We start from the raw sequence: 26,114 nt of genomic DNA, 5'->3' as shown, positions 1-26,114 counted from the left end.
AAAAAGGACCAGGAAGCTGGATCAGGAACGAGAGTAACTTCCAAATATGGGAAAGGTGTGAACTTAAGCAACATTAACTTCTTCCAAGCTTCCTTGCTGTTGCTTACTGAAGATGTTAGTGGCAGAAAAATAGCTAATATGGGTCATATTCTGGCACTGCCGTGAAATTGACCTAGGTTTGAACCTGATCTCCAGTGCATTGGAGGGCAGTTTGGTTCTATGGTATCTTTTCCTCTCCTTCTCTCTAAAAATTCCACCTGGAGAATCGAAACACTAACAATGGGAGAAAAGTTAAATTATGATGATGAGTTTCTAGAACTTTAGGTGGCTTACCAGAGATAGTGAATCTGGACTACATAATTTGTAACTAGTGTAGAGTCAGTGTTTGCTATGGACTAATTTCAGAGTCTCTTTATCCAAACATGTAAGATTTTTTTTAATTGGAGGGAAGAATTAATGGTTTACATTAAATATAGTTGTTGGTACGTGTGAAAAATTTCAATTTCCTACAAAACATTTTCACCCCCAGCCCAGGTCCTCCTCCACCATCCTTCACCAGGAACTGAAGTGTGTGTGGTTATCACGTGTTTCTTGTCATTGAAGATTACACTCTGATGAGCTCTTGATTTCCTTCATGTCAGAACAATGAAATATATATAAAAAATAGACATTACTTTGTCATGTGTTCATCTGTGTTTTCATTTCTTATTTCAGCTATGGGGAAAAATGTAGAATGCTTTTTAAGATAAGAGCTTGTGGGAAACAGTGCTAAAAGTTAGTCTTTCTGAAAAATGGACCAGAAGGTGTTTTGCTTACATTGCTAAATGCCATAATGAACTTTTGTTCTAAGGAGATATTTTATACCTCTAACATATTAAAGATAACAAATGCCAAATGGAATTAAAAACTGAAACAAAGTTCAGTACACCTTCAATTTAAGTCATACTTGAGGTACATTAGCACAGAATACAAAATGTTCAGCTATAAAATAATTCCTTATTTTAGTTCCACAAACAATTATGTGTCACACACACTTTCTATTTCTCACCCCCTCCTTATTGGCAGATCACCATTCATTTTGCAAATAGGAAACAACTATGAATAACAAATGCTGAATGTACTATTCAGGTACATAAGAGTGGAGTAAGCTACAACAAATCAAATACACATTCACACAGACTCACATTTTCAACTTTTTCTCCTTATATCAATGTAAGCAAGACAATATCTCAGGAATTTAACTCCATAATTCCTAATTACAGAAGAGCTGACTAACACTGCATGTTATATAGAAGTATGTACTGGAATATTCAGGTTACTCTCCATATATATATCAAAGAATACTTTGAGGTAGTCATAGTGATGGCTGAAAAAAGTTTGAGGTTAAAAGTAGCAAGTAGATTTTTGTTCACATGCCTATTACCTGTGCTTAATGTTAAACTATCCATTATTTGATTTTATTCAACTTCTTGATTTTTCATTTCAAGAAAACTTTAGGGCAAAATAACTATACAATTAAATAATTGCTTCTTCTGTAGCACTGGTCTTGTGCTCTGTGAAGAACTGGGTACATATCAGTAGACAATATTGCTACGGTACAGACTGGTAGTTGGAGTTTAACATGATTCAGCCACTTTAGAAAAAAGTCTGACAGAGGACTCAAGAGGAGGGAGAGGAGTGGGAGTGGGGTAGAATAATAGGACAAAGTGCAGGAGATGCAATACAGAGGTGTAAAATTGCCTTCCTGTGACAACAGTCTTGTATATGAACATCTCACCAATAAAGTGATCTATTCAGAAGAAGAAGAAAAAAAAAAGAACTATGGTGTTTTCAGCAATTCCCACTAGTTTATTTGTTCTCTTGTCTATATTCCACATATAAGAAAAATCACCTATTATTATCCTTCAACTTTTGATTTAGTGTAATAACCCCCAGCAGTATTTATTTTGTTCCAAATAACATAATGTAATTGTTGTTGCAGAATAGAGTTCTAATGCAGAGTAGTGTTTCCATAAACTTCTTTTTTTATTAAAATGTTTTATTATCTTTACTTAATGGATAGGGATGGGGGGGTGGGTGATGGTGCACCAGTTCAACTGCACATAATATAAAGTGCAAGAACCTGTGCAAGGATCCTGGTTTGAGCCCCAAGCTCCCCACCTGCTTCTCTCTCTCTCTCTCTCTCTTTCTCATCTGTCTTCCCCTCCACTCTCAGTTCCTCTCTCTCCTGTTCAACAGTTTTTTAAAAATGGGAAAAGTGACAGTCAGGAGCAGTGGGTTTGTAGTGATGGCACCAAGCCCCAGTGATAAGTAATAACCCTGGAGGCAAAAGAAAGAAAGAAAGAAAGAAAGAAAGAAAGAAAGAAAGAAAGAAAGAAAGAAAGAAAAGAAAAGAAAAGAAAAGAAAAGAAAAGAATTAAAGGAAGGGGAAGAGTGATAGGTAGATAGAAAGAGACCTGCAGACTTGCTTCAGCATTTGTGAAGCTTTCCCCCTGCAGGTGGGGACCGGGGCCTTGAACCCAGGTTGTTGCACACTACAACAAGCACTCAACCAGGTGTGCCACCCCACCCCCATAAACTTCTTTATCCGTTCATTTGCATTGGACACTTTAGTTACTTTTGTCTTCCAGCCATATAAATAATGGAGTCATGAACACAGAGGTACACATATCCTTTCAAATGAGTGTTCTGTTCCTTAACTCCCACATCTGAGTGAGATCATTTGACATTTTTCTTTCTGCTTCTGGTTTATTTCACTTAGCAAAACCTCTCCCAGGCCCATCCATGTTGTATCAAGAGACAAAGTCACACCTTTCCTTCAAGCCCCAGTGATAACACTGGTGACAACATATAAATAAAACTGATAAATAAATAAAAATAAGGTAGGCAGTTTTCTAAAAAACACATCAACATTTTATTAGCTCTTGAAGAGAGGAGTAAAAGCTGACTAGATTTCTTCACGTGTCTAATATCAGAGCTAAGACAGTTAGATCAAGTTGCTTCAGCATATATCACTCCAGTCTGCATATAAACCTTGTTTCTCCTTCTAGGAAGAGGTATAGCTGTGTACCTGTTTACAGCTGAACACAGGATAGCGCTCTCTAAAATAGAGATCCTTCCAGGCAAATAGTCACAGACACAAACTCTTATTTGTATTCATCTAAATAAAGTTACACAAAGGGAGACTGCACCAGGCTGAAGTGAAATGTTTGTTTGCTTTCTTGTTATTGCCACCAGGGATAAACCCACATTCTCAGTAACTATTTTCCACTTTTTTCTTTTTTAAATAGACTTAAATTGAGAGGGAAAAAAAAGAAGATAAAGAAGAAGAGACACCTGTAGCACTACTTCACTGCTCTTGAACCTTCTTCTTGCAAATGGGAACCGGGAGTTTGATCCCAGGTCTCTGTACAGGATAAGGACTGCTCTTCTGTGTGGGGCTGCTCCTTGCCCTCAGATGTGAATTTTTTAATTTGAGCAAAACAAAGAGAGCAGCGTTTACTTTTCTTGACTTGTTTGTAGAAATGTTAAATCTCTTTAGGTGCAGTGATTTAGAGGCCCATGTAAACCCTGCATGTGTAAAAGATCATGACTCACCACTACACTATCTTTGGAATTTGAAGTTAAAAATAAACATTATTGAATGAAATTTGGTTTTTGAACCTCCCTCCTGATATTATGTGCAATACTTCTGTAAGTATATTAGGATGGTTTAAAGTAATGAGTTTGGGGCTTTATTATAGCAGTTTGCGCGGCTGGCTTCCAGAAATCTGTGAAGGGAACTGACTTGCCCATGGAAGATGCTGAGGAAAGGCTGTTTTCCTTCAAATAAATATTATGATCTTTGGTTCAATGGACATGTTTAGCATTTAAAATGAGAACCAGTGAAAGAGCTCCCGTGGGTAGTGCATTTTTTTGCCATGTGTATGACCCAGGTTAGAGTATTTAGTGCTTTGGTCTCTCTCTCTCTCTCTCCCTCTCTCTCATTACTAACATTCTTAGTTTGAGAACAGATCTCTGCTTTAGTGAGTGTGCACTATCATATATCTGAGTGTTGATAATTTTCTATGGAGAATTAGTGCTAAGGATTCACTCTGAGAATTTTGATCGGGAAAATAAAATCTTGTAGTTTTGGCCAAACTAAATCAATCAGTTTTCAAGCCACCGTCAATAAAGAGTGATTCTGAAGGTCATAGCAGAGAGGATTAAATTGTGCAAATGACAGCAAAATTCTTTTCCATTAAGTCAAAGAAAAGAAATGTCCAGAGGACAAACTTGGGCTTTAGATTCTGAGATCAATGAAAATGGTTTCAAATCTCAAAGCTGTAATTTGGAGCCCAGAGGGCTCTGAATTAATGGTGTGGCTGATTGCTTTTGCGTACAGAGTCATTATGACTGATACTGGCCAAGTGGTTTCACCTCTTTTGGTCCCAGTTTCCTCATCTGTAAAATTAGGAAGTGGGAATAGATGATTTCTGAAGTCCCTTCCAGCTCTAACATATTATGATTTAGTGCCTGGCTGGCAATGCAGCCTTCTAAGTGCTACTGTGCACAATCATGCATGATTTAAACACTCTGGTGTAAGGTGCCAGACTGTCTTCAAAACTGGAAGCACAAAGAGCTAGCGTTAGGCAAAACAGTGAAATAATCCAAGTTTTATTTAACCTCCTTTGAGTTTTCTTTTTCTTTTTTCTTTTTTTTTTTTTCCTCCAGGGTTATTGCTGGGCTCGGTGCCTGCACCATGAATCCACCACTCCCGGAGGCCATTTTTCCCTTTTGTTGCCCTTGTTGTTGCAGCCTCGTTGTGGTCATTATTATTGCCATTTTGATGTTGTTCGTTGTTGGATAGGTCAGAGAGAAATGGAGAGAGGAGGGGAAGACAGAGAGGGGGAGAGAAAGATAGATACCTGCAGACCTGCCTCAACGCCTGTGAAGCGACTCCCCTGCAGGTGGGGAGCCAGGGGCTCCAACCCGATCCCCACGCTGGTCCTTGCGCTTTGCGCCACATGTGCTTAACTCACTGAGCCACCTCCCGACCCCCTTGAGTTTTCTTTAAAGCTGACTTGTAGGTCATTTTAGGTTTATTTTAAGGAAAGTAGCATGTTCTTGCATTTCCTCATAGCCCTTGCTTCGCAGTTCATTTTTATAGGCATTCTGGATATTGGTAAACACATAGAAAATATTTATTGGGCAACTGACAATTTCTCTTAAGACGTGAGTGAGGAATATCCAACCAAATAATTCATTTGGTCTGGCATTGTCAAATTTACCACAGATGGGACCAGAAACTCCAGAAATCAGGGTGGGGTGGTAGCGTACCGGTTGAGTGCACACATTACACTGTGCAAGGACCTGGGTTTAAGTTCCTGCTCCTCAAAGGCAGGGGGAAGATTCGTAAATGATGAAGCTGTGTCTCTGTGTGTCTCACTCTCTTCATCTCTACTTCCTTCTAGACCTTTTCATTTCTCTCCAAAATATAATAATCTTAAAATAATAAAATATAAATTCCATAAATCTAGGAGTTTCTTACATAACAACAGTACCTACTAATATTTTTATTTATTTTTATTACTACTAGGATGATTGCTGGAGCTCAGTGCCACACCACAAATTCACTGCTCCCAGCAGCTATTTTTTAATTTAATTTAATTTTGTCTTTCTAATTTTTATTAGATAGGATACAGATCAATTGAGAGAGGATAGGGAGATGGAGAGAAACAGAGAGAGAGAGATGCAGCACTGCTTCAATGCTTTTGATGCAAACCCCCTGCAGGTGGGGAGTGGGGGCTCATACCTGGGTTGCTGAGCAGGGTAATACATGCATGTATCCTGGTTCACTTGGATAACTGGGATTGAATTGCCTCTCCTCCCAAAATAATAAATAAATACAAAAAACACAACTGAAGTCATAATCTATAGCCAAAATATCTGCAGCCTCAGGTGGTTGCTCATGTGTGTTTGGGGCAAAAAGGGGTGTGGGTTACAGAATAGCAAAGTCAAATTAGAGCTCCAGGCAGCACAGTGCTGAACTGCACCATTTTGATGATTTTACTTTAAGCACAGCAAAAAATGAAGGTTTTTCTGAGTGCCAAAAGAAAAAAGAAAAGGGCTTAAAGCTTCTCAATCTTTGACTGAAGGGGTTTTGAATCTTCTGAATTTAAGGCAAGGACACAACATAAGACAGAGCATTTGTGACCATAAGACAGACCAAATCAGCTATTTCTCCATTCCGTCCCACCTGTAGCAGATCGCACAAACAAGAGAAGCCTAGAGGACACAGAAGCACCACCTGATGGCCATCTGAAACAAGCACAGAGTATCACCAGCTGCATCTCTACTCCCTCCTCAGTCAATTAAGAATAACAAAGAATATCACCGGAGAACAAAAAATGACAAGACTCCGTAACTGTGAAGTTTTTAAGTACCTTACTTAGACACAAGTTAACCCAGGCAAGTGTAATTAGTGGATTGACTATTACTGAGAAAGGGACCTCATAATACACCATATAAATCAAGAAGAAACATTGCAGAGATAAACTAAGAAAAAAGTCCGGGGGTTCCAGAAAGATGGCGGACTGAGAAGCTGCTAGTGGCTTGAGCTCTGAACACATCTTCTGGAAACGGTAGGATTTTCTGCCTTTAGTAGGCCAGTCAATAAGGGGTCCTAGCGGTGACACCAAGGAGGTGACTATAACTTAATTTGGGTTAAGAAATAGAGCAGAAAAAAAGGGAACAATTTTTTTTCCTTTTAATTATTAAGCACTCTGCCTCCCCCCCCCCCATAACCAGTCCCTGGGGACCAGCTTCTAGCAGGCTCCCCTGCTGAGCTTCTGTCTTTACCAAACTCTTGTCCCACCAGGGAGTATCATTCATTCTAAGTCTATACCCTTCTGAAACCTCTGGCCTTTTTTCTTTCTAAGTAGCCATCCCCCCCACCTCACCCCACATAGCTAATTAAATAAGAAATAAATAAATAAATAAATAAAAAACCTCTTTCCTTTCACCGATCTTTTATGACTGTTCTTTTTCTTATCTTTTTCTTCTCTCTCTCTCTCTTTTTTTATTCTTTTTCTCATTCTTGTCATCACTTCTTCCTTAATCGTACAGCTCCCAAATCCACAGGCCCCAGCCCCACACCAACAAAGGGTGTGCTTTTTTGAATAAACTGATACACATTTGGGAATTATTTGGGGGAAGAATTCTGACTCAGAGTGGACTCTCTATGTGTGTATCTCTGCTCTAGTTCCCTTTCCCCTCTTGTTACCGCTAGAATATACAGTGGATAGTAGACTTGCATGACTGTCTATTTCAGCTTTCCTTGTCTAGTCCTGAGTTTTTTTTTTTCTCATTCTTAACAATCAGCTGCCTCTGATCACTAGGTTTGAGGTAATCTGGGAAAGGTTTTTTTTTTTACCCTGCACTATTTTATTATTAATATTATATAAAGGTATATATCTTGCCCCCCTTTAGGTTGATCAGAATTAACTCTTAGGGTATCTTTCATTGCTAGGGTAGTGGGCATCTTGTCTATTGTGGGAGGAACTTTTCTCCTTACTCCTACCTCCTCTACAGACTCTCCCCTCCCTTCTCCTCCTAGCCAATTAAAAAAAATTAAATTAAAAATAAAGTAATCAAAAAAAAACCTTTCCTTTCACTGCTCTTTAATTACCTTGAGGCAATTTGAGAACTGAAATCTGAAATAGCTGTAATGAAGAAAGAAGCTGAGGCAAGGGAAAGCAGACTAACAGAAGCAGAAAAAAGAATTAGTCAGACAGAGGATGAGTTAGAGAAAACGAAGAAGGAGGTGAAAGAGCTTAAAAAGAGATTGAGAGACACTGAAAACAACAGAGACATATGGGATGATCTCAAAAGAAATAACATTCACATAATTGGCCTGCCAGAGGAAGAAAGAGAGGAAGGGGAAGCAAACATTCTAGAGGAAATAATACAAGAAAACTTCCCATACCTGAATAACAGAAAGGACATCAAGATTCAAGAGGCCCAGAGAGTATCAAACAGAATCAACCCAGACCTGAGGACACCAAGACACATCATAGTCATAATGAGAAGAAGTAAGGATAAAGAAAGGATCGTAAAGGCTGCAAGAGAGAAACAAAAAGTCACATACAAGGGAAAACCCATGAGATTATCTGCAGACTTCTCCACTCAAACTCTAAAAGCCAGAAGAGAATGGCAAGATATTTATCGAGCCCTGAAAGAAAAAGGGTTTCAACCAAGGATAATATATCCTGCTAGACTTTCATTCAAACTAGATGGAGGGATCAAAACCTTCTTAGACAAACAACAGTTAAAGGAGGCAACCATCACCAAACCGGCCCTGAAAGAGGTTCTAAAAGACATCTTATAAACAAGAACATCACTACAGTACTGGCAATATATCAGAGCAAACAAAAAAAATTTTTGAACAATGACACTACAATACATTAAATGTATAATATCAATAAATGTCAATGGCTTAAACTCACCCATCAAAAGACACAGAGCTGGGGGATGGATCAGAAAATATAATCCAACCATATGCTGCTTGCAAGAATCCCATCTGTCACAACAAGATAAACACGGACTTAAAGTGAAAGGATGGAAAACTATCATACAGTGTTGTTTTCACCATCGTGAAGCCAGACTGACAATACAGGCTAACGGACCACAAAAAAGGGCAGGAACAGCGAGTCTCATTTCAGACACAATAGATATTAAATTATATAAAGTAATAAAAGATAGAGAAGGACATTACATAATGATTAGAGGATCAATCAGCCTAACATTCATTAACATCTATGTACCCAATGACGGACCATCTAAATACGTCAAGCACTTACTAAAAGAATTTCAAAAATACATCAATAGTAATATAATAATAGTGAGAGACTTCAATACCCCTCTCTCACACTTAGACAGATCAACAAAGCAGAGAACCAACAAAGATACAAGAGAATTGAATGAAGAGATTGACAGACTAGACCTCTTGGTCATTTTCAGAGTCCATCAAACCAAAAAACTGGAATATATCTTCTTTTCAAATCCACATAACACATACTCAAGGATATCCCACATGATAGGCCACAAAGACAGCATCAATAAATTCAAGAACATTGAAATCATCCCAAGTATCTTCTCAGACCACAGTGGATTAAAACTAACATTTAACAACAAACAGAAAATTATTAAAAGTCACAGGATTTGGAAACTAAACAACATATTCCTTAAGAACCACTGGGTCAGAGATTCACTCAAGCAGGAAATTCAAATGTTCCTGGAAACAAATGAAAATGAAGACACAACCTATCAAAACATTTGGGACACAGCTAAAGCAGTACTGAGAGGGAAACTTATTGCCATACAATCGCCATACAATTAAACACCAAGAAGAAGCTCAAATTAACGACCTTACTGCACACCTTAAGGACTTAGAGGAAGAGGAACAAAGGAACCATAAAGCAACCAGAGGACAGAAATCACTAAAGTTAGAGCAGAAATAAACAACATCGAAAATAAAAGAACCATACAAAAGATCAATGAAGCCATATGTTGGTTCTTTGAAAGATTAAACAAAATTGACAAACCCTAGCCAGACTCACCAAACAAAAAAGAGAGAAGACTCAAATTAATAGAATTGTAAACGAAGTAGGAGATATAACAACTGACACCACAGAAATCCAGAGAATCCTGCGAAACTTCTATAAAGAACTATATGCCACCAAGCTAGAGAATCTGGAAGAAATGGAACAATTCCTAGAAGCCTATGCCCTTCCAAAACTGAACCAAGAAGAACTACAAAATCTAAATGCACCAATCACAGACGAAGAAATTGAAACCATTATTACGAAGCTCCCCAAAAACAAAAGTCCTGGACCAGATGGCTTCACAAATGAATTCTACAAAACTTTCAGGAAACAGTTAGTACCCATACTTCTGAAGTTTTTCCATAACTTTGAAGAAAACAGGAATACTCCCTTCTACCTTCTATGAAGCCAACATAACCCTGATACCAAAAGCTGATAGGGACAGACCAAAAAAGGAAAACTACAGACCAATATCTCTGGAACATAGATGCCAAAATATTAAACAAGATCTTGGCCAACTAGATACAGCAACATATCAAAAAGATTGTTCATCACAACCAAGTGGTATTCATCCCAGGAATGCAAGGCTGGTTCAACATCCGTAAGTCAATCAATGTCATTCTCCACATTAATAAAACCAAAGCCAAAAACCACATGATTATCTCAATAGATGCAGAGAAAGCCTTTGACAAAATCCAACACCCATTCATGCTCAAAACTCTACAAAAAATGGGAATAGATGGGAAATTCCTCAAGATCGTGGAGTCTATATATAGCAAACTTACAGCCAACATCATACTCAATGGAGAGAAGCTGAAAGCATTCCCCTTAGATCAGGGATTAGACAGGGCTTTCCACTGTTACCGTTACTCTTCAACATACTACTGGAAGTTCTTGCTATAGCTATCAGGCAAGAGAAAGGAATCAAAGGAATACAGATTGGAAGGGAAGAAGTCAAGCTCTCACTATTTGCAGATGATATGATAGTATACATAGAAAAGCCTAAAGAATCCAGCAGAAAACTAATGGAAGTTATTAGGCAATATAGCAAGGTATCAGGCTACAAAATCAATGTACAAAAATCAGTGGCATTTCTTTATGCAAACACTAAATCTGAAGAAGAAGACATACAGAAATCACTCCCATTTACTGTTTCAGCAACATCAATCAAATACCTAGGAATAAAGTTGAACAAAGAAGTGAAAGACTTATATACTGAAATCTATGAGTCGCTACTCAAGGTAATAGAAACTGATACCAAGAAATGGAAAGATATCCCATGATCATGGATTGGAAGAATCAATATCATTAAAATGAATATTCTCCCCCAAGTCATATACAAATTTAATGCAATACCTATCAAAGTTCCACCAAGCTTCTTTAAGAGAATAGAAAAAACACTACAATCATTTATCTGGAACATAAAAATACCTAGAATTGCCAAAACGATCTTAAGGAAAAGAAACAGAAATGGAGGCATCACACTCCCAGACCTTAAACTATATTATAAAGCCATCATCATCAAAAAAGCATGGTACTGGAACAAAAATAGGCACACAGACCAGTGGAACAGAATTGAAAGCCCAGAAATAAATCCCCACACCTACAGACATCTAATCTTTGATAAGGGGTCCCAAAGGATTAAATAGAAAAAGAAGGCTCTCTTCAATAAATGGTGCTAGGAAAACTGGGTTGTAACATGCAGAAGAATGAAATTGAACCACTTTATCTCACCAGAAACAAAAATCAACTCCAAATGGATCAAAGACCTAGATGTCAGACCAGAAACAATCAAATACTTAGAGGAAAACATTGGTAAAACAGTTTTCCACCTACACCTCAAGGATATCTTGATGAATGAAACCAGTTGCAAGGAAGACTAAAGCGGAAACAAACCAATGGGATTGCATCAAATTGAAAAGCTTCTGCACATCCAAAGAAACTATTAAACAAACAGAGAGACCCCTCACAGAATGGGAGAAGATCTTCACATGCCAGACATCAGACAAGAAACTAATCACCAAAATATATAAAGCAAACTTAGCACCAAAAAAGCAAATGACCCCATCCAAAAATGGGCAGAGGATATGAAAAAAAGATTCACTACAGAGGATATCCAAAAGGCTAACAAACATATGAAAAAGTGCTCTAGGTCACTGATTGTAGAGAAATGCAAATTATGACAACACTAAGATACCACCTCACTCCTGTAAGAATGGCATACATCAAAAAGGACAGCAGCAACAAATGCTGGAGAGGTTGTGGAGACAGAGGAACCGTTTTACATTGCTGGTGGGAATGTAAATTGGTACAGCCTCTGTGGAGAGCAGTCTGGAAAACTCTCTGAAGGCTAGACATGGACCTTCCATATGATCCAGTAATTCCTCTCCTGGGGCTATACCCCAAGCACTCCATAACACCCAACCAAAAAGAGGTGTGTACTCCTATGTTCATAGCAGCACAATTCATAATACCTAAAACCTGGAAGCAACCCAGGTGCCCAACAACAGATGAGTGGCTGAGAAAGCTGTGGTATATATACACAATGGAATACTATGCAGCTATCAAGAACAATGAACCCACCTTCTCTGACCCATCTTGGACAGAGCTAGAAGGAATTACGTTAAGTGAGCTAAGTCAGAAAGATAAAGATGAGTATGGGATGATCCCACTCATCAACAGAAGTTGAGAAAGAAGATCTGAAAGGGAAACTCAAAGCAGGACCTGACCAAATTGTAAGTAGGGCACCAAAGTAATAACCCTGTGGTGAGGGGTAGACATGCAGCTTCCTGGGCCAGTGGGGGGTGGGAGTGGGTGGGAGGGATGGGTCACAGTCTTTTGCTGGTGGGAATGGTGTTTATGTACACTCCTAGTAAAATGTAGTCATATAAATCACTAGTTAATTAATACGAGAGGGGGAAATTAATTGTATGTCTCGAAGTTTTTCAAAACACAAACTGAATCTTTTCAATATATAGGCTGTGTAATTGATATGCAGACTCTCTCAAAAGCCTAGACCAAGTAGATCAGAAGCAACCAATAGCACAGCTATATACAAGATACTGGGTACTCTACAGCAAACCATAACAAAAGGACTTTTCAAAGTTAACCCAATTACCAAATAATGTGATGATAACATTAATTACCAATTGTCTTTTTGAACCCTAAGACAGCAGGAACCTCACATCTCCACTATAGAGCCCCTACTTCCCCCAGTCCTGGACCCTTGGGTAGGGCCCACTTTCCCATACACCTCTCCCAATCCATATCAAATAATATTGCATCTGCCGATCACAATCTATTCAATGCAACGATTGCCACCTCAACATGCTTCACTTCAGACTGTGTCCAGAGTTCACGTGTGGAATGACAGCCCTTCAGCTTCATTCCTCGGGTGAGACCTTTCCTTTCATAGTATACTTTAATTCTATCTCAGGTGGTTCACTTTCTAACAAAGTCCCAAAGCCTATATATACACCAGTTTCTGTGAGAGAGAGCATATGTTCACACATATCCATAAACTACTGCAAAATATATACCTGAAAGCAGAAGTATACTAGAGTTTTCAGTGAGTACCCCCCTAACACTTCCTCTCCACTATCCAAGCTTTGGGTCCATAATTGCTCAACAATTTGTTTGGCTTTGTATGTTAACTCTCTTTTCAGTAACCAGGTTCCAGATGTCATCAGTATGCCGGCCAGGCTTCCCTGGACTGAAGACCCCACCATTGTGTCCTGGAGATCTGCTTCCCCAGAGACCCACCCTACTAGGGAAAGACAGAGGCAGACTGGGAGTATGGACCGACCAGTCAACACCCATGTTCAGCGGGGAAGCAATTATAGAAGCCAGACCTTCTACCTTTTGCAACCCACAATGACCCTGGGTCCATGCTCCCAGAGGGATAGAGAATGGGAAAGCTATCAGGGGAGGGGGTGGGATATGGATATGGTGGGAATTGTGTGGAATTGTACCCCTCCTACCCTATGGTTTTGTTAATTAATACTTTCTTAAATAAAAAAAAAAGAAAAAGAAAAATGTCCAGATAAAATACCCCAAAGGGTTTTAAGGACAAGCTCCAAACACTAATTGAGCTACTAGTCACAGGGGTAAGAAAAGAGTTTGAAAATAATATCAGAAATGAGAAAAGATCACATAAGACTCTGAAAGAAAACACTGTCTGGGGATAATTAGAATGATGAAAGCTGAAATAGCTGAGCTAAGAGCACAACTAGCTGAACAAGTTAATACAGTATTGAAACAGGGTAACAAAATAACTGAGCTACAGAAAACAACAGATGGGAGAGAGAAAAGAAAAAAGTGAGGCAGAAAACAGAATTAGAAAGATTGAGGATGAATTAGAGAAAACCAGGAAAGAAGTAAGAGATCTCAAAAAATGATTAAGAGATATTGAAAACAACAACATAGACATATGAGATGACTTCAAAAGAAGTACTGTACACATTCAGCTTGCCAGAGGAAGAAAGAGAGGGAGGGAAGGAAGAATTCTACAGGACATAATACATAAGAACTTTCCTAGTTTAGATATCATAAAAGACATAAAGGTTCAAGAAGCTCAGAGGGTCCCAAGCAGAATTAACCCAGACTTAAAGACACCAAGATACATCATATTTAGAATGAAAGTGAATTAGGATAAAAAAGGATCTTGAATGCTGCAAGAGAAAAACAAAGTCACTTATAGAGGAAAACCCTTAAGATTAGCCGCATATTTCTCCACACAATATCTAAAGGACAGAAGAGAATGGTAAGATATATATTGATAAGATTATATATTGAACACTCAGTGAAAAGGCTTTCAACCAAGATTACTGTATTCTGTTAGACTGTCATTCATACTAGATGGAAGCATAAAAGCCTTACCCCACAAGCAAGAATTGAATGAACTATCACCATGTCTGTCCTTCAAGAAGCTCTTAAAGATCTCTTATAAACAATCAGATCACCATAATATGCCATATACCAGAACACTCTAAAAATCTATAATAATGTCATTAAAATGTCTTCAATCTATAATATCAGTAAATGTCAATGTCCTAAATTCACCTATTAAAAGGCACAGAGCAGGAAGATGGATCAGAAAACATAACCCAACTTTATGCTGTCTGCAGGAATCCCACCTATCTCAACAAGACAAACACAGACTCAAAGTGAAAGGATGGAAAACTATCATACAAGCCAATGGCCCACAAAAAGGGCAGGAACAGCTATTCTCATATCTACTACAAAAGGCCTTAAAGCAAATAAAATTTAGAAAGATAGAGATGAATATTGCTTAATGCTCGAAGGATCAGTCAATCAAGAGGTCTTAAAGATTATTAAAATTTATACACCGGATGAGAGGCCATCTAAATACATCAAACATCTACTTAAAGGGTTACAGCAGTATATTAACAGCAACAGAGTAATAGTAGGGGATTTCAACACCCTTCAGATGTTAGACCAGAAACAATCAAATACTTAGAGGAAAATATTGACAAAATTCTTTTCCATCTAAATTTTAAAGACATCTTCAGAGAAATCCAATTACAAAGAGAGAGAGAGAGAGAGGAAAGGAAAGAAAAGAAAAGAAAAGAAAAGAAAAAGATAAAAAAAAAAAAAAGTTGAACCATAAACACAAAGCAGAACTTGGACAGGGTCTGGTGTATTGCACTAAAGTAAGACTCTGGGGTAGAGGGGAAGGGTTCAGGCCCTGGAACATGATGGCAGAGTAGGACCTAGAAGGGCATTGAGTTGTTATGTGAAAAACTGAGAAATGTGAACAGGGGTAGATGGCATAAAGGTTATGCAAAGATACTTTTATTCCTGAGGCTCCAAAGTGACAGGTTCATGGTGAATTAACCTTCTTTACCACATCTTGGATGGAGCTTGAAGATATTATGTTAAGTGAAATAAGTCAGAAACAATTGTATGAATATCTGATTATCTCACTCATAGGCAGAAGTTGAAAAACAAGATCAGAAAGGAAAATTCTAAGTAGAACTTACTGGAGTTGTTGTATTGCACCAAAGTAAAGGACTCTGGTGTGGGGGCAGAACATTCAAGTCCTGAATTGTTATGTGGAAATGTTATGCATGTACAAACTATTGCATTTTACTGTTGACCATAAACCATTAATCCCACAATAAAGAATTTTTTTTAAAGTTCAAAAATTTACTACCAACAAAAAATAGAGTAAACTCTAAGCATACTTGGACTGGAGTTGGTGTATTGCAACAAAGTAAAGGACTCTAGAATGAGGGGAAGGGTTCGGGTCCTGAAGCATGATGGCAGAGGAGAACCTAGTGGGAATTGAAATGTTACACAAAAATATTATGAATGTATTTTTCTGTTGACATAAGCCATTAATCCCCCATTAAATTAAAAAAAAAGAAAAAAAGAGGGAGTCGGGCAGTAGTGCAGCGGGTTAAGCGCACATAGTGCAAAGCGCAAGGACCGGCATAAGGATCCCAGTTAGAGGCCCCGGCTCCCTACCTGCAGGGGAGTCACTTCACAAGCGGTGAAGCAGTTCTGCAGGTGTCTATCTTTCTCTTCCCCTCTCTGTCTTCCCCTCCTCTCTCCATTTCTCTCTGTCCAACTAACAATGATGACATCAATAACAACAACTACAACAATAAAACAATAAAGGCAACAAAAAGGATTTAATAAATAAATTTAAAAAAAGAGAAAAGAAAAAGAAAAGAAAGGAAAGAAAGGACTTGGTTCTGCCTATTGCAGAGTCCAAGGAAGCCAAACCCAGGAATTCAAGCAAAGTATTAGCAACATCTTTGAGAAACCACTGGAGGATGGGAGAGTACCTTCAAGTAGGCCTGAATGAGTGGAACTTGCTTCTCAAATAAATATTCATATAGTCCATAAGAATATAAAAGAATGGTTTCAAAGCACTTGAAAATATTTTTAGTGTGGGTTAAAATGTTGGAATAATTGTAATTGCCTTGCCAAGTTCAAAGAAAGGTTTATCATCTGACAGATTCCTTCCTACTGCACCTGAAGTCTTGTGATCCTGCCCATAGGAAAACCTGATCCGTTGCTTTAGAATCCCAGAAGACAAGCTATAGTTTTCTGAAATTATTTCCAAACTTCTTTCATTTCCTAGGAAAGAATCTTTTGAAAAACTCGGAAGAATCCAGTCAGGATTTTTCAAAGATTCTTGCCTGGTAAATGAAAGAAGTTTGGAAATAATTTACCTTTCACTAATGATAAGTGAAAGCAAGTTAAAACTACACTGAAATAACATCTCACACCAGAGAGAATGACTTGCATCAACAAACCAGGAAAGGACAGGCGTTGGAGAGGTTGTGTTGAAAAGGCAACTCTGCTTCACTGCTAGTGGGAATGCCAACTGGAACAGCCCCTTTGTCTTTAAACAAATGAAAATGGAATTACATTAGGATCTAGCAATGCCATTATTAGGCATTTATCCAATGGACACGCAGGCACTAATTCAAAGGGACATATTCACCCCCATATTCATAGCTGCATTATTCATAATAGCCAAAGTGTGGAAGCAGCCTAAATGCCTACCAACAGATAACAAAGTTATGGTATATATATATATATCCCATGGTATACTACTCTACAACCAAAAAAAAAAAAAAAAAAAAGATAAAATTATGTCTTTTGGGACAAAAAAGATGGAACTGGAGGTGATAAAGCTCAGCAAAATAAGGAAATATATGAAAGACAACTACCAGATGGTTTCACGCCTATGTGGAATCTAAAGATATGATATACCTGAACTTGTAAAAAATAATCAATCAATCAATCAATCAATACAAGTGAAAAAGAAGCAAGCACTCTGTTTGTAATACTTATGTGAACTATAATGGTTATCTCTGTGAGCGTGTAGGGTGGGGAAACAGAACTTTGGTGGTGGGCATGGTGTGGAACTATACATTGTAATTTTATAACCTTAAATAAACTATTTATAAATAACATATGAAAAAGAAAAAACTTAACAGTGGACTATAAACCATTAGTCCCTCAATAAAAAATTAAACAAAACTTAATAGTGATTTCAAAAATTTATCTAAATGAATGTTACCATGTGATTAATGTTTACACAGTAATGACTTTATATAGCAATTAACTTACAAAGCTGATAGTAGTTTATTCTAAACTTAATCGAATTACATGATCCAAATCTTGGTCAAACATGCCAGTATTAACTATCTTTTTGGCCTATTGCAAAGGGAGTACAGTTGTTTGTTAATATTTCAGAAAGAAATTGGTAAAAAGAGTAAATGATTGAATTGTTATATTGTGTGCAAGGTAAATGTATGTTGGCTAGTTTAAGATCTCCATTAAGAGAGAAAAAGTAAGTTACTGCTTTAATCTATTTTTCAGCACATTAGAAGTAAGTTATTGTTATATTAACTGGGATACAGCTCAGCAGTCCAAATTTTGTTCTTAATATTCTCCTTCATAGAGACATGATTTGGAAGAGGACCAACAACACAGTCCTTTTCTTCCCACATCCACTACCTGGAATGAATCCAGGTTGAATGTCTTAAAATAATCACAATCACTTTTACTTTACTTTCAATGCTTAGATATTGAATATAAAATTGAGAAGTCCCTTATAAAATTATCAAGGGGTGTTTTAAGAAATTCAGATGTAGTCTTTCATTAAGCTTAACTCTAATTTACTTTTAATGTTTTAGCCAAATGTAGAAATCTAGATGATTTTTTTTTCATCAGGATTATTGTTGGGAGTCTCACTGTTCCATGTGGCTTTTTATATTTTTTTTTCTATTAGAAGCACTTTATGGAAATATTATGTGGACATAGTAATAATAGCGAATATTTTATTGTTGAAATGTCTGAATATAAGAAGTCAGAGATAGCAGCCTCATGGTGCTAAATTGAGAAATCATCTTCAACTGTTGGACAAGTTAAATTAGATAACATTACCAGGTTAAACAGCACTCATTCAAAGTATTTATATTAATTTTTTATTAGTGATTTAATATTTATTTGCAAAATTTGGGGACAACAGGGGGATAAATTATACACTGTTCCTACAACTAGAGTTGCCACTGGAAAATGCAGCAGCCCTGCCAAAGTCACTGACATGGATCAACTATTGTGGGTTCACTCCAGGTCCCCCACACCCCTGGCCAGCAGCAGTCAAGAGTCAGAGTGGCCCCGTGGGAGTCCTGGGGTGGCTCCGCGTGTCAAGGTGTGACATATGCAGAGAGACAAGCAGACAGTCAGCTCTGGGAGAGGCCTCAGAGAAGTGAGCAACTCATTTTTTAGTGGGAAAGTCAGGCAAATATACCCATTGCTGGTGGGGTTGAAGTAATTATTAACCCAAACACAGAGCAACACAATGCACATTTTTGACCTACAGACTATTTGATCAGTCATATTTTGATCTACAGAATATTTGATCACAAGTAAAAGGTTACCGTGTAAGGTTGGATCACAAACATCACAATGTATATTTTTCCAGGGGTAGCTTGCATATCGGAATACTACTCAGTTATAAAAAAAGGTAACCACCATTTTCAGCCGATCTTGGATAGAACTTGAAAAATTCATGTTAAGTGAAATAAGTCAGAAACAGAAGGATGAATATGGGATGATCTCACTCTCAGGAAGAAGTTGAAAAACAAGATCAGAAAAGAAAACACAAGTAGAACCTGAACTGGAATTGGAGTATTGCACCAAAGTAAAAGACTCTGGGGTGGGTGGGTGGGGAGAATACAGATACAAGAAGGATGACAGAGGTCCTAGTGGGGGTTGTATTATTATATGGATAACTGAGAAATGTTATGCATGTACAAACTATTGTATTTACTGTTGAATGTAAAACATTAATTTCCCAATAAAGAAATTTTAAAAAGAGGGGTACAACTCCACACAGTTCCCACTACCAGAACTTTGTATCCCATCCCCACCCCCCTGACAGCTTTCCTGTTCTTTATCTCTCTGGGAGTATGGACCCAGGGTTCAACCACCAGGTTCCAGATGCTATCATGATATCACCTATTATTTCTGGAACTATCTTTCTATATATTTTGCCCATTTTCTCATAGCCCTGCTTTCTCCTCCCTTTCAAGTCAAACCTACAACCACTACCATCTCTGAATGTGAATGTCTTTTATCATCTTCACACTATGGGTCCTGATGGAATTAACTCAAAATATTTTTAAGGAGCTCTTTTTAATTGAAGAGAAATTTATTCCTATGCTTTTGTGTTTTTCCTTCATAATATGCTTCACTTCTTAATTTCCAGCTAATAGTGCACTTACAACAGTTTCATATTTTTCATAGTCTATTTACAATCAAAAAGTACTTACAAATATGTAACAGATAAGTTAGTGACATTGGAGCCAAGGAATGGAGGAATACATTAGAGGTCCCCCCCCCGTACCCCCTATAGTACTCAGTAAATGGTTATTCATAAAAGATATCCTGAAATAGCTCTATTTGATGTCCTGTGGAGAGAGAGGCAGAGAGATATTTTATAATGAAGACCTCTGGTGGTTTGGATTCCAATCTTTTGGTCCCTGTGAAAATTACCAAGCAGAGCAGGAAAGCACATGCAACTGTGTAGTTTATTTGAGGCAGAATACAGTTACTCATACAAATAACAGGAGAAAAAGAGGAAGGCATTCTGGATTAAAATAGATATGAACAATTGATTGAAGAATTGAAAATCTCTTTTAATTATTCCTTCTATTCATATTTATTAATTTCCTTGAGTGAAAAAAGGGAAATGAAAACCATAATTTAAGATAACTTTTTTTTAAGTGACTGCCTTAGCTGCCCCTGATTGTAATTTCCCAGCAGGCTATTGAAGTAATGTACAAAGATCAGCTTCATTCTCCATTGCTACCAGAAACTGACATTTTTATAATTCTCTTTCCTTTTCTCTTTGACACCTTTATGAAAATCTTGACATGACCCACCCTGGAAGAAAATAGATTACTCAGCCTTAAATAAAAGTCATTTTTAAAATTCCATTGATAATTTTTCCATTTGTTTGAAAATAAAGGGGTAACTTTTCAGAACAGCTTAGGAAAATATCGATCTGGCTATGTTAGTACATTATTTCAAAAAGGAGATAAAAACTTTCCATATCTGTAATAATAAGGATACATGTAAAGGGGAAAACAATGTTGATTCTTCACTGCAAATAAAATGGCTTCCTTAAACAAAAAAAAACATTAAGGAAATGTGACCATTAAGCAGGAGTTCCCTATTCCAGTATAGGCATTTAATATACATAATTTAACTTATTTTCCCAACACTCTCAGGGCTAAGGTGTCACAAGCAGAAGTCATTCACCAACATTCCACAGTATTATCTACTAATTAAGAAATAGTGATGGGGTTGGCATAATATTACAGTCATTATTCTTGGTTATGAATTTAACTTGATAGAGAGTTCATTTTGTTGTTGTTGTTGTCAATGTTGTTGTCCTCAACCCTGGGACTTTCATCTCCCAGGATTTATTTTTCAGAAACATAAAGAGAGACAGACACAAAAAGAGAGAAAGATAGAAACAACACTGACACCTCTTCTAGTATACTGAGGGTTAGGTTCACACTTGTATAAAGCAAAACAGGGGCACTATGCAGGTGAACTATTTTGCTGACTTTAAAGTCCTTTTCCTTATGGAGTCTATGACCTATGGGAACAACGAGATGCTAAGAAAAACAGCTGGGGGTCAGGCACAGTGGGTTAAGTGCACATGATGCAAAGTGCAAGGACTGGTGTAAGGATCCTGGTTCGAGCCTGTGGCTCCCCACCTGCAGGTGGGTAGCTTCACAAGTGATGAAGCAGGTCTGCAGGAGTCTATCATTCTCTTCCCCCTCTCTGTCTTCCCTTCCTCTCTCCATTTCTCTCTATCCTGTCCAACAACAATAACATCAATAGCATCAATAACAATAATGACCACAACAACAATAAAACAACAAAAGTGGGAAAAATGGCTTCCAAGAGCAGTGGATTTGTGGTGTAGGCACCAAGCTCCAGCAATAAACCTGGAGACAAAATATAAATAATAAATATAAAAAATACAACAAACAACTATGGGAGTCTGGTATTAATTCATTCAGTACAATTAACACTTTAGCATAGATGAAGACCCAGGTTCTAATCCAAAGTCATCACATGGGAGTATAATCTAAGGGGGGAGCAACATAAGCTTTGTGCAATGTGCTTCTTTTTCTATTTCTTGAGCTCTAACTAGAGAGAAGAAACCATAGAAAATATAGAAAAGGGAGAAAGAATATAATCATATCCCAAGAATTTCCTTCTTTTTTTAGTTATTTTTTTGTTTTATTTTATTTAAATTTTTATTTATAAAATGAAAATATTAAATGACTGTAGTAGAAGAGGAGTACATTTCCACACAATTCCCACTAACAGAACTCCATATCCAATCTCCTCTCTTAATAGTTTCCCTATTCTTTATCCCTCCAGGAGTATGGACCATAGATTATTGTGGGGTGCAGAAGGTGGAAGGTCTGGTTTCTGTAATTGCTTCTCTGCTGAACATGGATGTTGGAAGTCCATCCATACTCCCAACCTGTCTCTCTTTTTCCCTAGTGGGGCAAGATTCTGGGGAGGCAGGGCTCCAGGACACATGGGTGGGGTAGTCTGCCCAGGGAAGTCAGGTTGGCATCCTGGTAGCATCTGGAACCTAGTGGTTGAAAAAGAGTTAAGCTATAAAGCAGAGCAAATTGTTGACTAATAATGAACCTAAAGGCAAGAATACTGCAGATGAAGATTGAGGGTCTTCATTTTGGAAAAAGCTAGTAGGTCTATTTTAGGTATACTCCAAGAGGCCCATAAATTTAATAATAGATGGGTAAATACAGAAAAGATAGAAAGAACCAATCACAGATGAATAACTCAATCTTGAGATAAGACATACAAATTTGAAAAGGAAAGGAAAGTTCCTCAATATTTATATATAAATTAAAACTCTGTCCTAAATAAAGTTCCTTTTAAAATTTCTGCTTGAATTAAGCCACACTAATTATGATTAGTTACTAACTTGTGGCTTAACTTGAAAATTCTCAAAAAAAAAAGACCTACAAGAAAAGTTTAAATTTATGACCTTATATAGAAAAGTGCAAACAGATATAGTTATCTAATTTTAAGGTTTTGAAATTTTACTGTACTTTATGAAGACAGCCACATCTAGAGCCATACTATCTTTGCTGCTATCTCAGCAGTGTTGAAATGATTTTTATCGAATTCTGAAGTCATAAAAATAGTAAGAAATAAGTTTCTCAGCAGTATTTGGACTTTACCACAGAAGGATAATGAGATGATTTTAACAGTCCAATGGACAGAGCAGCAAAGTCATTTCAATATTAATGAGTGCCTATTCTCTTGGCTATTTCTTACTCCTATAATATATATGCAATGGACCAGTTCATCTTATTTGTAAGAAGCAGAAATCATACTTTAACAATTTGTTTTTCCTCTACAGAATACTGCTCATCTCTAGCTTGTGGTATTGCTGGGGATTGAACCTGATATCTTTGCTGTCTCAGGCATGAGAAGCATTTTAGTAACCATTATGCTTGGCCAGGCAGCCAGCAGCTGATTAAACACACATAGTACTAAACTCAAGCACTGTTGGGTAGTATGCCATCTCCCCCTGACTTCTGCTTAACAATATGCCTATATAGGGATTTACTGATCCCATTCAAAGCTTTGGTCTATTTACATAAATCACTTTTACATTTACATAAAGCACTCCCTCCAGGGCATTGGTGGTTCAGTGATAGGATTCTCACCTGTTCCGCCCCCTCCTTGTCACACTCTGATTTTCACCAGTCACTTTTCTCTCCACCCTCTCTATATCACATCCTGTTTCCACCCTCCTTGGAGAGTATAAAAACAGCTGCTCTTCTGATTAAAGAGACTTGGAAATTGCTTTCCAGCTCCGAGAGTTCCAGAGTGTATCTCCTGCGGAAGTTAGTGCAGCCCGAGTTCCTGATCCCTCTCCCACGCAGCAGCCTAGATTGGCTCCAGTTGAGTTCTCTCCAAGCCAGAGAGCACTAGCTTGGGAAGAAGTACCCTCAGGCTATCCCGGCATCTGGCGCCTGGAACAGGGACACGTAAGCAGCAGATTTACAAGAAGACATCTTAGATAAGTACACACCTTTTGGGTATCTGCAATATTGTGTTAAGGCACTGTGATTTTTTTCTTTCTTATTGTTTTCCTGAGATCTCTCCACCATGGAAAATCTTTACCAAATTCTGCATTCTTTTTCCAGTATACAATTTTTATATATCTGGGACATTTTTCTCGGGGCTTCACCTTATATCCTGTTGATCATCATAGCAGCTTTTAAGGGATATATAGGGCAACCTCTCAAAAGGCTTAAGGACCTAGAGGCTGAGGTCCAAGAGATAAAGGAAGTGATCATAGAACTTAACCAGCACCTTAAAAATAAGAAGAAGCAAAGGCCTGTCGTGATCTTGACCCACCCTAATTCCTCTGCATCTTGCCCTGAGGCCCCTATTTTGGCATCTTGCCCTGAGGCCCCTATTTTGGCAGACACGTGTCCGAATTCTCCTTTGGACTCCACAGCCACTTCTACGGCTACCCCCATTTTGGCAGACACATGTCTGGAACCTCCTGCTGCCTCCACGGCTGCTTCTTCACCCACCCCTGTTTTGAGAGACACATGTCCGAATTCTCCTGTAGCCTCCAAAACCACTTCTTCGGCCACTTGTCCAGAAGCTTCCACTTCGGTGACTCCTCCTACAGCTACACACTTATCAGAGCAAGTCAACACATTTCCAGTCAATGTTGCCCCCAATAGACAAAAACCTCAGGCCTGGTATCCATATTCTGCAACAGACCTGAAGGAACTACGCCAGGCGATCAAGGATGATGGTGTTCATGTCCCATGGACCAGGTCTATTTTACAAGGCCTGCTTCATAACCTTAATACCCCCCAAGATTGGAGGGATGTAACTCGTGCTACGCTCCCAGGCCCCCTCTTCCTGCAATGGGAGGCATTCTTTTGTGATGAATGTTTACAACAATTGCGGAAAAATATTCAAAATCAGCCAGAGGGGAATTTTGATGCATTGTTTGGAACAGGCCAATTAGAAACAGGGATTCAACAGGCGGAAGCCAAGGTTCCACCGGGGTATTTTGATCAGGTACGCCTGTGTGCATTAAAAGCATGGGAACAATTAACACCACCCATGGGAGCGGCCTCAGCCCCCATTCTCTCCCTTCAACAAGAACCTGATGAATCCCTCGCTAAATTCATTGCCAGGGTCCAATCGAGTTTGGAAAGGAAGATTTATAATCCTGACGCTCGTTTTCTCCTCCTGCGATCCATAGTCTGGGATGGAATGCTTCCACATTTTCGACAGGCCTGTATCACTCCTAAAAATGAACACCCAGATACTTGGATTATAGCTACACAGGATCTCAGATCAAGCTCTTTTCAAGGACCTATGTTACAAGCCTATGCAGCTACCTTACATAAGCAAAAAGGGGCTTGCTTTCAGTGTGGTCGCCAAGGGCATTGGCGTAACCCATGTCCAGAAAATAGACCAAGACCCCGCCTCCAGTCAGGGCGACCCCACCTCCAGTCAGGGCAACCCCGCCTCCAGACAAGGAACCAGAGACCACGAATGCCGTGTCCCAGATGCCAGAAAGGATTTCACTGGAGGAGAGATTGTTGGTCAAGGTTCCATAGGAACGGCACGCCTCTGCCAAATGTAAACAGGGATTTAAACTAGGTGTGGGGCTTCCCTTAGCCCCGCCCCCAAGAGGGAATGAAGCAGGTCACCCACTTGGTGCTGTGCCCTTCTTCCACAAACAGAAGCCCAGCTTGGGACCCAATCCATCGCTACACCCACCATGCCAAGTAACAATAACAGAGGGTGAGCAGAAGGAGGAACCCGCAGTATGTGGGAACTTCCAGCATAGAAATAACCGGCTGGAGCAAGAGAACAACTCGAATTCAGAGCCTGAGATTTTATGGACCACCCCTGTTTTAGAAAGAGGTCACCCAACTATGACAGTAAAGATTGGTAATATTCCTTTTAAGTGTTTGATTGACATGGGAGCAGATAAGACAATATTAAGACAAGCAGAGGTTCCCCAGAGTTGGGAACTCCTCCCAGGACCACGCTTACATGGTGTTGGAGGATTGACTCAGGCATTCCGCACACGAGATTCCCTTGTGTGGGAAGATCCAGAAGGGACTACCGGATGCTTTCAACCTTTAATAGCTGATATAAGCACCAATTTATTGGGAAGAGACTTGCTGGAATCTTTAGATGTAGTGATATCCTCAGACACCTCTGCAGGACACCACACTCACTCCCGTGAGACTGCTAGACCCAACCAGCACCCCCAATACTAACTGCCACTGTTAGTAACAGAACTCCCCACTTAGACTGGCTTTCTAATGAGCCTGTCTGGGTGGAACAGTGGCCTTTGCCTAGGGAGAAGCTAGAAATTTTAAAATAACTTGGCCAAGAGCAGTTATCTTTGGGACACATTCGTCATTCTCA

The sequence above is a fragment of the Erinaceus europaeus genome, chromosome 8, assembly GCF_950295315.1.
Source record: "Erinaceus europaeus chromosome 8, mEriEur2.1, whole genome shotgun sequence".
In the NCBI taxonomy this organism is placed as follows: domain Eukaryota; kingdom Metazoa; phylum Chordata; class Mammalia; order Eulipotyphla; family Erinaceidae; genus Erinaceus; species Erinaceus europaeus.
This window is presented reverse-complemented; position numbering follows the sequence as displayed.